The sequence below is a fragment of the Sipha flava genome, unplaced genomic scaffold (assembly GCF_003268045.1).
Source record: "Sipha flava isolate LNK unplaced genomic scaffold, YSA_version1 171_pilon_pilon, whole genome shotgun sequence".
Classification (NCBI taxonomy): domain Eukaryota; kingdom Metazoa; phylum Arthropoda; class Insecta; order Hemiptera; family Aphididae; genus Sipha; species Sipha flava.
This window is the reverse complement of record NW_020271925.1, coordinates 432,771-451,556: the sequence shown is the minus strand read 5'-3', so window position 1 is coordinate 451,556 and position 18,786 is coordinate 432,771. Positions and strand designations below refer to the sequence as shown.

Genomic DNA, 18,786 nt, shown 5'->3' with positions numbered 1-18,786 from the left:
TTCAAGTCTCGGATGTATATTCGCACCCATATTACATAGTAAATATAGATGATATTAGATATAAGAAATGTGTAGAAGCATAGGAAAAAATTATAAATAATTTATTACTGAAAATGCATATTAAATATTCAAGAAAATATAAAAAATACGGTCACTTAGAAAAGTAACCATAGAGTTCAATCCAATTATAAAGTCAAAATTCATTATATTTTTTTTGTATTATGTCATGCTGTGAAATATAAAAAAATAATGACCACTGTCGCATTGATCGCGTTCTATACTAAATGGTAAATAAGTATTATACGAACAGTATAGAAAATTAACGCATGTTAATTGTGAACATAAAGTCTGAAAACTATCGTCTATATTAACAGCCTCTTTCTTTCTTGTCATATACTTTAATATAAGACTGAGCTGGGAATTTCAACATTAGTAATACTCTTCATATTTATGATTAGTCCTTGGTTTTATTTTACCTTTATGGTGGTTATGAATCCAGTGGCGTGTCCAGGATTTTGAAATGAGGAGGTTTCTAAGAAATAGAAGAGATGAATTACTATAGGGCCCTAATAATTAATTACAAAAAAAAAAAAAGACATTAGGAAATAATAGGTGTTAAGTACTTATAAGTTACTAATTAATGAGTCATCACTTGGTACTCAAGTATAATGGTGTAGTTGTGAAAATAATATAAACAATAGATTTAATCGACAATGATAAAAAAAATGTCACATTTTTGATTATATTACTATTACATAACGATTAAAAAATAATTCATATTTGAATATACTTATGATATTATATTATCTTATGTACAAAATAAAATGAATTAATTTCGTCTAAAGTTTAATTTTTTGGTTATAGATGATGACTCGTTTAAAACATTGTCTGGTGTAACTTTAATTTCCGAATATATATTTAGAACCATCAATTATTGAACTTAATTTCCCATGTTGTTTTTCTAAGGTACATTTTTGAAATAGAAAGCCATATTATTCCTAGTATTGTAATTATAGGTAGAATAATAAGGTATTTTTTTATTTTAAGATTAGTCGGGAAAACATTTTGTCAACACTGAAGAAAGTGTTTCATCTGCATTTTCATTTTTGAGATTTGTACAATATTTTCACCTTAGATCAAATTCTCCTATAGCTTCAAGTTAAATAGAGTCAATATGAACAATATAGGTTCTAACTAAGTTTATGATTTCATTTTCTCTATAGTTTAAAACTGATGAATTTAGTTTATATGATAAAAGACAACTAAAGCTTTTTTATAAGATTTTGTATAGTAAAAATATATTGTTAGGTTGTGTTAAAACTTATCAAATAATGGTATAAAAACTATCAATCTACCCTTACTTTCTAGAACTATGCAATCTACTCACAAGGGGGTAGCCAGGGGGCAGCTAGAGGCAAATGTCCCCCCCAGATCAATTTATTAAGTAGATGTTTTTAATATGTTGAATATCGAATATTTAAATGATTCAATTAATATGTTCGTATATAAACACGTAATCGATAAATTAAATTGGAATATTATATATATCTGTAGACTGTAGTCTATTTTTAATTGCACAGCGATACATTTTTCCCTGGGAGAAGATATCGATAATTCTTATCGCGTACAAGTATATCTTTCTTAGAAAGGTTTTCTATTATGTTTTCGATGAAATATTATTATAACACTGTATCAACAATTTATAGACATTTAGAGCATGATACCATTATAAAGGTATACTGTATGCAGTGTATAAGTACCTATAATTACTTGCATTTCTGTAATTCTGTTCATCGTGTGAATTTTTACGGACAAATGTAATATACGAACTACGAAATGTTTTTAGTTATTATAATTAATATTAATTAAATAATAAATTACAAACAAAGTGCTTATTAGTCATTCACTCATGGATATCAGAAAATTTTTGACTCGTAAATACGAAAAAAATCATATTTTGATTTATTTAAAAAATTATTTGATTACATTTTTTCAAATATAAAATAATAATTTTCACAATTTTTGGAATAATTATTAAATATTTAGTAATTGTGTAGTTTAAATAATAATTTAAAAAATCAATCTTATTCTGAAATAATATTATCAGTATTTAGTTATACCTATTTATGATCAACAACTTTTTACGTTTTTAAAACATTTTTGCCTTCGGACGCCGGGGAACCTCTGTTCATTTTTTTTTTCAATTAGTTTAATAACTTATTTTCATTTATTTTCAGAATCAGTAGGTCAGAAGAGAAAACATGCTGAAATGAGTGATAGTGATAATTCTGAATGCGACGGTAAAAAAAAAGCACCTTTATGTAGTAGTGTCGAAGTTACACCGTCGACTTCTTTGACTACTGAAAAATGTTTTGAAAATGACTTAGGAGAATGGATTGGGCAATCTTTACATATGACAGCATCACAAAAAATAGAAATTTTTAAACATTGTTGGATCCCGTCGAAAAATTACAATTTTAAAGAGGACGTTCATGATCCTAAAAGAATATTTAGGACTGATTGGTTGGAAACATATTCTCCTTGGCTAAAATATTCTAAAAAATTAAAAGGCGCATTGTGTTTGTATTGCGTCTTATTTCCCCAATAAATGTATCAGGAGTTTTAGGATCATTTATTATTAAAACTTTTACACGTTATAAACATATGCATGAATACTGTAAGAATCATATAACCAACCAATGGCACCAAAATGCTGTTCAATCAGCAAAAAGCTTCATATTAGAAATTCCTATTAACGTTAAGATGGTGTCGGGACATAAAAAATAGGAAAATTATTTCATGTATTATATTAAACATTCCATTTTGCGGAGTTCACGGCTTACCATTGAGGGGAAAAAATTCGGATAAAGGTAACTTGCTTTGACTAATAAAAAAAACTACTTTAAATTTGAATTAGTATTTTTGTTTATTACCTTTAATTCAAATAAAATTTTTTTTCAAATTTACAAATTTTTTTATAGGAATTTTTTAAGTTCTGCTTCACTTTCCAATCAAAGCAGGTGATCAAAGTCTCAAACAGCATTTGGAAGAAGGTAAGAAAAATGTTACTTATACTTTTCCACAAATTCAAAATGATATAATGATATAATTTAGTTATGTGGAATGGTAATCAAGGACTATATTTTAAAGAATGCTAAAGTGGTGCCTGCTTACAGCTTGATGGCAGATGAATATTAAGACATATCAGGAAAAGAACAACTTTCAATCGGCATTCGATTTTTTGATGAAATAAGACAAGTAATCCGTGAAGAATTCCTAGGTTTTGTAGAATTAGATGCAATGGATGCAAAAACAATTGCTTTGACAATAGATAATTTTATTACAGACTCGGGACTTGATCCAAAAAAGTTCATTGGACAGGGTTACGATGGCTGTGCAACCATGTCGGGTAAAAATAATGGCGTACAATCTATTTTACGAAAAAATACACACATGCATTATATTTCCATTGTGCAAGTCATAAATTGAATTTAGTTATAAATAATTTAAACCTTGTACCTGTAATTCGGAACACTATTGCTACAATTAAATACATCTTCAATTTTTTCCACGAATCAACTTTAAGACGAAAATATGTGCTCCAAATTTCTGCGTTTTGTAAAACAAGGTAGTCTTATAAATACAAAAGCATAGCAATTTTCAAACAGAATTTTATTAACATTGTTAATGGACTGGAAAAATTGTCAAAAGAAGCCAACTATGCAATACAAAAAACAGCATTTCAACTGAACAATGTGGTAAATGATTCAACCTGTGATATTTCGTGAATCTACTGAACGAAGCAAAATCGAATTTAATGCAATTGCATATGGAGTGCCTAAGTCCGCTGCCAACACCGCTGCTTTAAGATTTAATGATGATCTTCGTACACTTAGCAATCTTCTTGATAAAATAACTATACCTGTACCAACCAATCTTAAACTAATACGCCTAGGGAATAGTAAAGCGAATAAACCGAGACCTTTGAAGGTAATCTGCCAATCCAAGGCCGATGCTTCTCATCTTATTTTAAATTTTAATTCACAAACGCGTAATAGATTACTACCAGAACCTGGTTTTCGAATTGTTCGGGACAAAACCACGCTAGAACGGGAACTTTTGCGTAAAGCTCATTCCGATCTTCAACGTAAAATCCAAAATTGGCTCTTCAGATTTTACTATTTCATATGTCAATGGTGTACCTTCTGTGATTAAAACCGGTCCAAAAAACATGAACCCCAGAGGAGGAAGCAATCATCGACCGAGTTCCACTCAGTATTTGCATTAGTTCCGGATTTCAACTCTGGTTTGCATGTTTTTTGTAAAAATAATATTTGTTGTACCTTTTGCCGTTTTTCTCATTCTACCTTTAACTCATTTTTATCTAAATTTAATAATATTAAAACTAACTTTTCTTCTATACCCTACCATAAGTTTAATAATTTTAATGTTATGCCTAATATTGATCATTGTTTTAAAATTTACTACCAAAATGTGCGTGGCCTTCGTAGTAAATTGTTTAATCTCCGAACCAATTTTATTTTATTATCTTATGATGCTTATATTCTTACTGAGACTTGGCTTTCGGATGATATCTCTAATTCTGAATTATGTTTTGATGGGTATTTAATCTTTAGGTGTGACAGAAATGTACGCACAAATAACTGTCGTCGAGGAGGAGGTTCATTAATTGCTGTCAAGAAAGAGCTAAGACCAACCTTAATTACGACTTCATTTGACACTTGTGAGCAAGTTTTTGTTCGCCTCACTCTAGCCGGTGGTCTCTCAGTATTTTTAGCTGGAGTATATTTACCTCCTGGTACAAATTTGTCTGTGTATGAGAGTCATGCTGAGGCCTTAGACCAGGTATGGAGATCTTATAATTTTGATCTTGGTTTAGTATGTGGTGACTACAATTTGCCCAATGTTGAGTGGTCCATCTGTGGTTCGGGTCTTGTCTATACAGGTAATATAACTGATAAGGTCCGTCTTGTAGGCGATCAGTTTAGTTTCCTTCACTTCGTCCAGAAGAACCAAATTCCCAATAACTCTGGATCTCTTCTTGACCTAATTTTCTCTAGTAATGAATCCACCATAGTCCAGCAGGCCACAGATTTATTAGTTCCATGTGACATTTACCACCCAGCACTGTCTATTTCCTGTCCCGTTCCTTCAGCCCTTCCTATGCTTGACGCTCAACACACATATTATGATTTCAAAAATGCTAACTATGAGAGGATTATTCATAGACTTGAGATCACTGATTGGTACAACGCCTTAGATACAAAATCCGCTGACCTTTCTGCTGATTTTTTACAGAAAACTGCTCGATTGTATTCGTGAATGCGTTCCATTACGAAATTTTCGGAACTCTACTTTTTCTATATGGGTCTCAAGTAAGCTTAAGAAACTTCTCGCTATGAAAAAACAATCGCATAAACAATATAAAATGTTAGGTGGTCTTAATCGTTATTCAATCTTCTCTCAACTACGCGCCCAATGTAAATTTGAATCGAGGTGTCTCTTTAGTTACTATTTGCGTAACATACAGAATCGTCTATGTGTAGATCCTAAATCATTTTGGAAATTTGTTCGTAGTAAACGTGGTGTCTCTACAATACCAGATGAGGTTCATCTTGGGGAGTCTAAGGCCTCCAGTGACCAAGTTGCTTCTTTGTTTGCTTCTCATTTCTCATCTGTTTATAGTGACTCACGATTTACCTGCAATGATTTATCCGATGAGTTTACAAACAACCAATTTTCACACCTCCCTTCTAAATTATCTATATCGATTGATGAAGTTAATACAGCGCTTAACTCTCTTTCAAAGATTCATAGTTCTGGTCCGGATGGCATTTCTGCTAACCTTTTGTATCACTGCCGTGCCTCTCTCAGTTTACCGGTCACTTTATTTTTAATAAATCACTTACAGAAGGTGTTTTCTCCTCTTTATGGAAAATAAGTCGTGTTACGCCAATTTTCAAATCTGGGAATCCGGCTGATGTCGCTAACTATAGACCCATCTCCGGTCTTCCTCTCCTGGGTAAACTGTTTGAGTCTATAGTACTGAAACGAATCGAACGTTCTTTCTTAACCACCTTATCAATTGACCAACATGGGTTCTTTCCAAGTCGTTCGACTGCGACTAGTCATGTAGTTTTTGCTTCTTACCTTCATGCGGCGTTTGAATTAGGTAATCAAGTTGATGTGATATATACTGACTTTTCTAAAGCATTCGACTCCATAGACCACAATGCACTTCTTTATATCCTCGACAGACTTGGTGTTGGTGAGCCACTTTTATCATGGTTTAGTTCTTACCTTAGTGACCGTCGACAATTTGTCAACCTCTTCGGGAAGTCATCTGATCTCTTCGGTGCATCGTCCGGTGTTCCACAAGGTAGCCATTTAGGTCCCTTATTATTTAATATTTTCATTAACACTATGTGCTCAGTTGTTTCCCCTTGTCGTTTCCTACTTTTTGCTGATGATTCTAAAATTTTTCACACGATTACCTCAAATAATGATTGCCTCACTCTCCAGAACACCCTTGATAAATTCACCAATTGGTGTAGTACGTTTAATTTATCTCTTAATATCTCTAAATGTAAAGTCATGACTTACTATCGCTCTAAGGCAGTGATATCTTTTGACTATAGACTTGATGGTATATCTATTCAACGTGTTAGCCAGGTCTATGATTTAGGCATTTTATTTGTACCTTCTCTTAATTTTAGCCCTCATATTGATTATATGACCAGCAAAGCCTTTCGTGCTTTGGGATTCATAAGGCGTCACTCTACTAATTTTAGTTCTGCCAACTGCCTTCTAGCTCTCTATAATGCTTTAGTCCGTTCGGTCATTGAATATGGGTCTATTGTTTGGTCACCATATACCACAGTTGACATTTCTCGGATTGATCGTGTACAAAACAGTTTTATGCGTTTCACCGGTTATTGCCTCAACATTCCTCATCCGCCACATGATTATGGGCCAGTAAGCCAAATTCTGAGACTAATTCCCCTTTCTGTAAGGCGTGATAATTTTGATATCACTTTTATTCAGCGTCTGATCGAAGGTCAAGTTGATGCCCCAAGACTACTTGGAGAACTTAGCTTTCGTATTCCTAGTAACACTAGGCTTCAGTGTAATTTTTATATACCCACTAATAAATCAAACTTCTCCAGGAATGCCCCACTTATAAGGATGATGCATAATGCAAATAATCATATAGACTACTAAGCCACATGAAGTACGAAGGCTCACATTTTTTATTTTTATTTTTTCATTTTCACATAACTTACACCATGTTGTTTTTTTTTTTTTTGGTTTTACTTACTTACTAATTCTTTTTCTTCTCTCTAATATTAAATTAGTATAAGTTACGCGTCTTATATATATTGTACATGTTTTTTTTTTTACTGTTATCTATGTACTTCTTGTCTGTAATTTTGTAAAAGCTGTCCGGCGTTGATTATAATAATAAAAAAAAAAAAAAAAAAAATTCATTTTATGTTTAGTTCTTATATCAAAATATTCAGCTTTATTAGAGCCTGTTGCTAATATTCTACAAGTAAAACATTTAGACATTTCTCATGCTTAAGATGAAATTGAAAATCTTTTAGCAGATTTTCAATCATTAGCGCAAATTATAGGAGTTACGTTTCAGAAACCTAGAATTACAGAACGACAAAGAAATCGCTCGCATCCGCTTTCGACAAATCCGCCTTCGACAAATGAAATTGAGTTTTGGAAAATATCATTATTGATATCGTACCTAAATTTTTTTTATATCTTCGATAGAACGCCGATTTCACGATGACAATTTGCCAGCTTTTTTACTGTTTCTATAACATCCTGCAAATATGCTAAAAATAAATGTTCAAGATTTTAAAAAGAAAACTCAAATTTTTACCGACTATTACAGTCTACAAAACTTTGACGATGAAGCTGAGTTATGGTATAATCATCGGAGAGATAAGCAATTATCAAATAAAGAACTTGAATCCCTTGATTTGTGTGAAGTAGTCAAAGAAACTGGCTTCTTTTTTCCAATAATAAAACAAGCTCTCCATATCACCTTAGCATTATCATGTACAACAAGTACGATTGAAAGATCGTTTAGTACACTTAGAAGAGTCAAAACGTGGCTGCGTTCAACAATGGCGGAAAATTGTTTGAATGGTAAAAACTAGAATGTGTATAAAAAAATATATAACTTTTAACTTTTATGAAAAATTATATAGTAAAGTTGTATTTAAATTTCATTTGCTGGTCTTTGTATGTTAAGCGTACACAAAAAATTAGTTTTAGAAAAACAAAAAACATTTGAGGAAGACATTTTAAATCGTTTTGCTTTGGATTCACGACATTTAACGTTGCTTTAAAGTTTAAAGTTGTATTAGATAATATGAAAATTGAGTTTAGATAAAAATAAAATTTATATAATTAATAAATAACTGTTAGATAAAGTTCTTAAAAATGTGTTTTCAATGCTTACGTGCCCCCCTCCCCCTAGAAAAAATCCTGGCTTAGCCCTTGCCTTCAAACTTAATTCTGATAAATATATTTTGATTAGCTGAATTACCCGGCGTTGCCCGGGAAAATGATTGTGTGTTAAACTCCTTTTGGATGTAACTTGGTGTAGAAGTAAAATTCCGATAATAGTGAAATCACACATAAGCATATATTACATAACACAAATACACTATCTGTTATTTATTATTTGGTTAGTGCATTTAAAATATTAATTATTATACTATGTACATCGTGTAAATATAATTGTGTTATAATAAAATAATTAAAAAATAGTTTCTAGACCTAGCGATTTGGGTTGTGTATATATCCAAACTTTTAATCACTTTTTCATCCCTTTATGGATCGAATTAAAAAAATATTTTCTGTGTGCTTGCCTACAATTTAGAAGGAAATTCTGTGCAACATTTTAAGTATCTAGATCTAGCGGTTTAGGCTGTGCGTTGATATATCAGTTTATCCTTTTAAATATATCCTTTTATTTATATTTATAACTTCACATGTATTGGAGTGTACTAGAAGTTGGCCAAAAATTAGTATATTTTAGTACTTCAAATACAAATTGTATAATAAAATTCTAATCGGAGAAATGTTGAAATAAAATGTAGCATATTAAATTATAACGTACTCTATATTATAGGGCTATGATACTTGGTCATGGTCGTACTTGATGTATTAACAATGTAAGTATCTTCAGCAGAAAAGGCTCGGATTCAAAAAAATCCTACAAAATATACTCGTAATGTATAAGCCCTTATAACCTTCTTTCTGAAAATATGGCTTGGAAATTGCATTTTCTATGTTAAACATCTTTTAACCCTTTTAGGGATTTAATTTTGGGAAATATTTTCTTAGGGAATCAGTATATCATGAAACAAAACTACTAGCTAAATTTTATAATTATAGCTTCAGCGGTTCTGGCTGGGTGATTTTTTTTTCATTTTTACCCCTTTTAACCTCTGTAGGGGTTGAATTTTTACAAATCCTTTCTTAGTAAATGTCTACAACATGAAACAAAACTACTGTCTTAATTTCATACTCATAGCTTCAGTGGTTCCGGATAGGCGATGAATCACTCAGGACAAGTCATATTATATATACACAAGATAATTAAGATGTTTTTCTTTACATTAGTTTACGAACAGCGACCTATTAAAAATATTTTGTGACCCAATGTTAGTTCGTGACTAATGCTTTTGTTTTGATGCGGATATTACCCGGGTACCCAAAAACCCGGGTGAGAGGGCCGTCTTTGCGCCTACATCGAAAAACCATGATTGCACTTAATAAAATTTAATTATACTTGTTTGTGTCAATAATACATAAATTTGGCAACCTTGCAGTAAAACGTTAATTTTGTAGTATTAACTTCTAGTATTATAGTATTAACCAAACTTAATAACTGTAAATTTGTAGTACGTGTAAAAACTACAATATTTTTTTTTTATATCATTAATCGAACCATTGATTCGCCTTTAGATGATAAAATATATTCTGATCGTAAATATTCTTGAACTTCTACAATATTTTTTGAAATTTTTTTTTTTTGTATGTTTCTACGAAGGTACATTTTATCACGAATTAATTTAACGTCTTTGTAATCTAACGTGTCAAAACTATTATTTGTAATTTCAGAATGTATAATTTTAATTTAACGATCAGTCATGTATCTGGCTCTTTTTTTACACGAATTTCGGAATAAGTTGACTTTTTTTCATTCATATCATAGTTATGAATTAAATTTTTACTCACAGTTGAATTTACATTTTTAATTAGTCTTGCTAAACAGTATTTTATTGTACAACGTTACATTATATTACCAGATTTACTTTCCTAGATTTTTTAAATTTATTACTATTGACAATAAGTAAAACTTAAGAATTGTTACATACAATTTGTGCTATTATAGTTTTCGGTTATTTTTTAAAACAATTTTATTAACACATAAGCACGTAATCATGTACGATGAAAACTGACTAACTATAACGTTTGATATAATGATTAGTGGTAAAATATCTTATCGAGGTAATAAAAATTATCTACAAGATACAATTAATTATGTATATATTATTATAATAGATATGACAGATTTTTTTTTTTTTTGGGGGGGCTTTTCACGAGCCATTTAGACTCTTAGATATGACAAATAAAGAAATTATATTTTTTATTAAATAGAGCTTTAAAAATGAAAATAGTTCATTTTGGTCAACTATTTTCATTTTTGGACCACTACGTTTGTTACTATATTTATTGATTAGTAATTTTTTATATATTTTATCCGGCACTAGTCGTGATCTATAGGTTGGAAAACGCTGTTATAGATAATCCTTTTTCCACAGTATCCACGTTTTGTAATCTTATTTTTTGATTTATGTTTCATTAATTGAAAAGTACGTTTTATAATATTTACAATATTATTAAATTTATGGACATTTGAATTATTTCGTATTTTAACAGAATTATTATTATTTTTTTTAATTTTAAATTTGGCTGCTAGCACTATGATCTTAAATAAGTGTATGTGTAAAAGATACGGCTTTTATTTTGAAATATACTCATTAGCAGTTATAGAACTTCAGTGTTTACGGCTAACAACTGGCAATAATATTGGTAAAAAATGGTTATTGCACACTCAGAAATTATGTAAGTCCCCCAAACTTTATAAAGATTGGAAAAGTTTTTAGTTTTTTCTTTTTACAAAAAAGTATTTTTGGTTTTATTTTAAAAGTAGTTTTAAGAATGGTTAATTTTCTCAGAAATAAATTTTACTATATAATATTCGTGTATCATAAGCTAAAAATAGTTTTTCTATTATTAATTTTTTATTGCTTATTAAAAAATACTCTTCGATAAAATACTGATTTTACTACATCTATAATCCACAACCTATTGAATATTAATTTTTAACATTTTTCTACGAGTTATTTTCGACTCTGTTTTAAAGCTATTACAAATGTATGTACTGTTATTAAACGAAATATAATTTTGGTACTCAATAATGCTTACACTACAACACTGCATATAAATATTGCTCGAGTTTAAAAGCTTTCCAATGTCGATATCGATTATTATAGATACTACTTTTATGCGCGTAACATTTAATTTTATTTCATCAAATTTGTATTAATATTTTATACCTCTTAGTTTACGTTACATTTTTTTTTTTTTACAACCACAGGGCGTCTACTCCGGTGATCACCATTATGCTCGTTTCATTATTTGCCTTTATCGATTTTATTGTTACTTAGACGGGTGCGAGAGAAGACTGTCGTTTGTTGATAAATATAATCAATTTCAAAATAAATTATGCCTGAATTCCAGTGTATTTTTAGTTTTACGCTTAATAAAAAATTTATAACGTACAGAGATTTTCAATATTTCCCACTGATTGTTTGTACCCAGTATAGGGATTATACAAATATTTTTATATATAAATAAATATAAGATAATACCTCAAAATGTAACTAGATAAAGATAAAAGATAACTAAATCTATCTAGATAAATATTCAAAATAAATACATTTCTATCCAGATAAAAAAAAAGATACTTCTTGAGAGTACTTCTTATAAAGACTAGTATATTTTTTAGTATTTCAATATTATTTAAACACAGGCTATATGTTATTTGAATTAATATTGGTAGTTGATAGTATTATTAGTCAATAATCGATGAGTTTAAAAAACAAACATTTTAAACATTTAGTAAAAATATTAAGCAACAATATTTTTACACATGCCACATGTGACATAAACCCGACAAAATGTTTATTTTATGTTTTAAAATTGAATGCTCAATAGGTTGGAAATTTAATATAATTTAAAATACACATCCTGTCATCAGATTTAGAATGTTCAATCTTTACAAGTTGAGTGAATTGTCAAATGTAACATTTATATATCCAGGATTTCCAGGATTTACCAAATTAAATTTTTTTGGTTGATTGTTTATCGAGTGTAATTTACGTCTGATAATGATGATAAACGATTAAACGTTCAATATTACTTTGATAAGTGAAAGTCATAAACTTGCTAAGACAAGTGTGGTTTATTTGATTTTACGTGTTTCTCGAGAAAATCATTAGTAGGTACATGTTTGTAAGATGTGCAGTGACATTTAATTATTGAATGATCACCCGTCAGAAAACTAGTGTAAATTGTTTAACCTATGATTGCTGCCTGGCAACCAATCTACCACCCCATCAAACTATGCCAAATATAATTAATATAAATACATGCAAACTGTAAATTACATTTAACATGATAATATTGAAAATAATAATGATTGACTGAGATAATTTTATTACCGTGTTAGGGTTTATTATTTTTACAATAATAGAGATGGGCTTGTGTTTATTTAACTTCCATTGTGCCCAGAACGAAAAGTGTCTTATAATGTACTGCAGTTAGAAGTTGTTGAGTTTTTAAAACTTTTCAGCTCGAAAAACTACGCCAAGGCGCGTGTTCTGGAAATAAATCGTTCCATTAGCAGTGATGGGTGGGTTTCTAGTTGTTGTGAGTGCTGTAAATTTTTAATTATTTTTGAAGCTAAAGCGCTTGTGGGTGTTTTTGTCTCTTGGAACTCCGGACGTTCTATATGAAATGATATTCAATTTCGCGTAAACAGACACACTGTATCACAAACGATTTCAACAAATAAATAAATCGAGTACGATGTACATTATTAACTTTGGTAAAATCTTGAATAAATCATAAGAAAACTAACGTGGACGATTAATCAAGAGTCAGTAATATTATGGTTATGTTTTGGAGGCACTATCGCTTATTTCTGCATTATATTTGAGAGTAGTTTTTTAGAGATGAGATACGAAGATATTTCTTGATGGACCCGGACACCTCGGCGTGGCCATTTCGGCGTAAGCCATTTTAATAAAATTAATAAATAATATATATAGAGCTTATTAATTCGATATAAATATATAATAAACTATGATATTTTATTTAAACCAATTTTTCGGTGCAAACTATTTGCGCCTATCACATCTTTTTTATAACGCATTAAAAATCATAACCCATTTGCGCCCAAAATATTTTTAATAAAAATGTATTAAACCCGTACAACGTTGCTAAATTGTACTTTGGAATACAAGTAATACCTTTTAAAGTTAATAGACGACCACGCCGAAATGGCCACGCCGAGATGTCCTAGACCGGTTTCTTGTAGTTATGCAATCAATCTTAATCTTTCAGTTAGATAATGGTTATCGGTAAGTTTGATGATTTAAAACTGCTTTCAAACAGATAATCGATAGTCCCATTTGTTATAGTTATTTTGGTAATCGATTACCACTATTTCTAAAAACCACGAAGACCGGCAACTGGTTCCGAAAAAATTTCCGGGTTCTCTAGACCAGGTAACCAATTTTTCCAGGAGCTGTTTCAAACCCTGATTAACTATATTAAAATCCATTTTTATACACTCGCAACTCACGTATCATACTCTAGTTAAGGATTTGTAGTTTGTGTAAAGTTGCACTACGCATACAAGAGATTGTGACGTAAAAATTAAAAATAGTTAAAACTGATAAATAATATGTACAATAGTATTAACTTTAAAAAATATTTCTTGTATTCCAGAGTACAGTTTAGCAACGTTGTACGGGTTTAATACATTTTTATTAAAAATATTTCGGGTGCAAATTGGTTATGATTTTTAATGCGTTAAAAAAATATGTGATGGGTGCAAATGGTTTGCACCGAAAAATTGGTTTAAATAAAATATCATAGTTTATTATATATTTATATCGAATTAATAAGCTCTCTATATATTATTTATTTACAAATGATTTAAAAGGGATATTTTTTCAAATAACCACTAAATATTTTTAAAACTTTAAGATGAAATACGGATAGGAAAAAAGTTTAAGATCCGTTTAATTAGTGACGTTAAAATAAACTTTTAAGCTTCATCATAATGCTCTTTAAAAATGTTATATTTTATACTAATAAAAAAATATCTCGCTCAATTTAGTCAGAAATTATTTTTTCAATGTGATAAAATCAAGATTTACATATTTAACAAATATACCGTATGAAGATAAAATAAAGATTTTGATATTTAATTTATTTATGTTATGGAGTATATACTTTATAGAACCTATATAATGTTAGATTTAAATTACATTTTTATAATTTTTTGAAATTTGAAATTATATTTTATTTTGAAATTAATATTTTAATTTGTATTAATACAATTTCGTTAATTCGATTGACGAGTTTTTGATTTAAGAATTTTAAAGCACAGAATATGGTATTGATTTCACGCTGCATTACTTTAAAATATTCCGGGAACATATAACACAGCAGTACCATTAAAAATATAATCAACTCAACGGGTGTTTTATAGTAAAATGTTTGACAAAAAATAAAAAAAAAGTTAATAACGCAAAAATTATTGTGCACGCGTACTGTACAAAAACTGATTTTTGGATAGATTTGCCCAGGAAATTAAATTTACCCTGTGATCGTTGATTATGGTATAGTGTATCTTAACAAAATACTCATGGTAAAATAAAACTATGAATAAAAGTTCAATATCCATGAATCATGTAATATTATTTCCATGCTAATTATAATGATATAAATTATAATATAACGTTATTTTTTTAATTTGTCTTGTCTCATTTGTTACATAAGTTGTAATATGAGTAATATATCGAAGGATTCATTTCATAATTAAATTTTACTGAGCGACTTCTTGGTGGATGAGAAACGTATCTAAATATAGGTGAGAAGTTTGGGTTCAATAGATCTTGAACATACACATATTATTTTATGCTTAAAAACTTATCGAATTATTTATTTAAATTTGATAGATTATACTTAATACTTATCTGATCAAGAGTGCACTATGCATTATGTAGAATACATTGGCCTAGAAACTGAAATTTATTTATTATTCATACCATTCATTACAATTTTTGATCAATCTATTTTGCCTCAAAGTGAAATATAATTATTGTGAATTGTACATACAATGTCACATATAGCATTAGTTTATGATTTGAACAAAATAAGCCTCAAATGAAGCTTGTATTATGACTTTTAATATATTCTTAACATTAAAAGGATATAATATGTCCTGTATACTAAATAGTAACAATTTTTTTTTATCGAGTTTTTCTTATACCAAGCAATTTTAGTGAGATTCATTAAAAAATACTTATGATAATTATTAGGTAAAATTGAAAGGTTTATTATTATTTCAGTAGTGTGAAAAATATATATTTTTTTTTAATTGTACATTTTTCTTATATTTTATATGTGTTTGGAAAATTGTAAATCTTTAAAATCTTTCTTTATTACGATAGTGAAGCTAGTCCGTTGTACTCTCCGTTTCACTCATTAGTTATTAATCCATATCGAGAATTTGTTTGGTCATTAGTACCATGCGTGTTCATGATCGGTTAAAAATTTGGAGTAGAGTTATTATATGTAGTTAGATTAAATTGCGTTTAATGGAATGTCCTACGTTCAAACTATGTATTTTATAAATGTTAACACATTAACGAGCTTGTGTTCAACTTGTGTTTTTGAAACTTTAAGTAATAGCTATAAAATTAATATATTATAAAAAACATAATAATTAATACACAATATGTTTTGTTAAAACTGGTAAGCTTAAGAGAAAACCAACATTTTTCTGTTAAACCTTTTTTCGTTTCTCTAAAAATTAGATGAATAAATCTACTATATCACGCGTATATATCAATGTAGGACACATGTTGATTATATTAGGATATTATTAGGACGCATATTGACTATATTAGAGCTTTTTAATACGCCTGAATAGCAATTTTTAGGATAAAAATATAATATATTTCATTATGAGAAAGATACTTTTCATTATGCCACATTCAATATCAACTTAATTTCGTTATGTACATGTTATTTTTGTTTCAAAATATAATAATTTTGTATCAACAAAATGACAAACTAGTAACACTCTTCCAAAAAACGAATATAGTGGAAACAATAAGGTACAAAAGATTACTGCGGATTGGGTGTACTTGGCGTAGCCAAAATCCACATATACGCATAGTATTAGAGGAAGATCTTACTGGGAAAAGACCGCTAGGAAGATTGCGTTTGAGATGGGAGGATGTGGTAAAGAAGGATATGGAAGCATTAAGTGGAGGTATAGATTGGAGAAAAAAAGCATTGGATAGGAAAACTGTAGGCAAGGCTGTATATGGGGATGGTTCTAGAGGTCCTCCTGGGATGGACTGATTTAACGAAAAAAAAATAAATATATATATTATAATCAAGGCTCGGAACTTTAGGCATTTGCATATTTGTCTAGAAAGTGCATATTGAATTTCTGATTCAATACAAATTCGATTCATAGTATGTATATTTAAGATATAAAAAATTTTGTTGAACAATTTTGCATATTTTGTTACTCTTTGTACCAATTCGCATATTTTGGGTTTAAGAACATTTATATTTATATTATATATTATTTTATATTATTTATATTTATTTATATTTCATGGATTTAACAAATTTTTTTAAAAAAATGTATACTTTAATAATAAAATATTAGATATATGACAACCAAAATTTTAAGTTTTATGTCGTTTGACAAAATAAATTAATTCATCAACGGCTATTATTTCTATTACTCCGCCTCTCAATGCATTTAACAATAATATTATAATCTTTATAGTACCGAGAACTCATAATAGTGACCACCGCCGACCCGTATTTATTTTTATACAAATTTACCACTGTATTAATATTTTGTAACATGACATAAAAAAATTGTATAACCATAAGTGATTCGTAAACAATTATGTTTAACCATTAGGTTGTCAGCTTGTACACAATATTATTCCTGTTCGTTATAAATTATAACGCTAAAAAATACTAGAATATGCGCATAAATATGCGTTAAAAAACATCAAAATATGCAGAATAATATACAGTAAAAAATTGAAAAATAATTGCTTAAAAAATAATAAACTAACTACTGACTAGTGTTCACTGTACAACGGAGTCGCTTGCATGCAGATGTATGCAAGTGATTTCATTGTACAGTGTACACTAGTTAGTAGTCAGTTTATTATTTTTAAGCAATTATTTTTCAAGTTTTTACTGAATATTATACCGTATATTTTGATGTTTTTTAACGCATATTTATGTGCATATTCCAGTATTTTTTAGCGTATAAAGTTCCGAGCCTTGATTATAATAATCAATTTATGAATATTGACTAATTTCATTTTATTTTTTGTTATTTTATTATTAAATAATAATAATAATAGTATACTATTTTATCGCTTACCGTAGAGTTATCAGACGAGTGAGCTTTCCGCCTATTATTAATAATACCTCATTATTATTATTGTGCTCGGAATTTTTTTTTCATATTATCGTTTTATTTTGGAGTTTAAATTGTATATAAAATATGTTTACAGCAGTAAATATACAGGTACATAATCGTGATTTTTGTATACCTGTATGGCTGCATTATAATTTATAACCATCAGATTATAAAATTTGATATTAATACGAGTTGTTTTAAATGGTTTATTTGTACACTACCAATTATTTTTATTATTCTATTGTATACTCGTTTTTCGACTAACTGTCAAGTTATATTGACTGAAAATACGGACTTAATATTTCCTAACAGCGATTTTTCAACAAATATCATGCGGGGAAAGTGCATTAAGGTAATTGGTGTTGAATGTTTATACTAAATACTAATAGTTTTAATATATTAAAACTACCAATGTTAAGATATGTTTATTAGTATAAATTAATTAGATAATCTTAATGCTGGTGTTATTTACATATTTATTTATTTATTTTTTTTATTTATTCTTTAAAAAATGTTTCAGCACACCTGGTGCTATTACAAATATATTTACGATTTAATTTAATCTAACCTTTACATTTAAATTTATGATAGTAATGATATAATGATATTAGTTCATGGTAGTAAGTTTAAGTTTATGTTATATGTAATAATAATAGTAATAATAATAATAATTTTTATAATACAATATAATATTATACTCGTATTAATAGTATTGGTTATTCTTCATCTACTGATGAGAGCTTTTCGTTGTCCGTTGAGGGTATGTCTTGGGGCAGTCGAGGTTTTAGCCGCCTATTTTAGGTTTTGCTTCCTAGTCGGTAGTGACGGCCGCCGTCCGATTCTTTTAAATTAGCGTGGAAGTTTTTGAATTGGGTTTTTATCCAGGTACTTATTAAGGGTATTCCAGT

General features: G+C 29.0%; 1 pseudogene; it reads left to right on the top strand.

Moving 5' to 3' along the window:
- The first annotated feature begins 2,052 nt into the window (after positions 1-2,052).
- LOC112679978 lies at positions 2,053-8,315 on the top strand (annotated as a pseudogene).
- Positions 8,316-18,786: the final 10,471 nt, after the last annotated feature.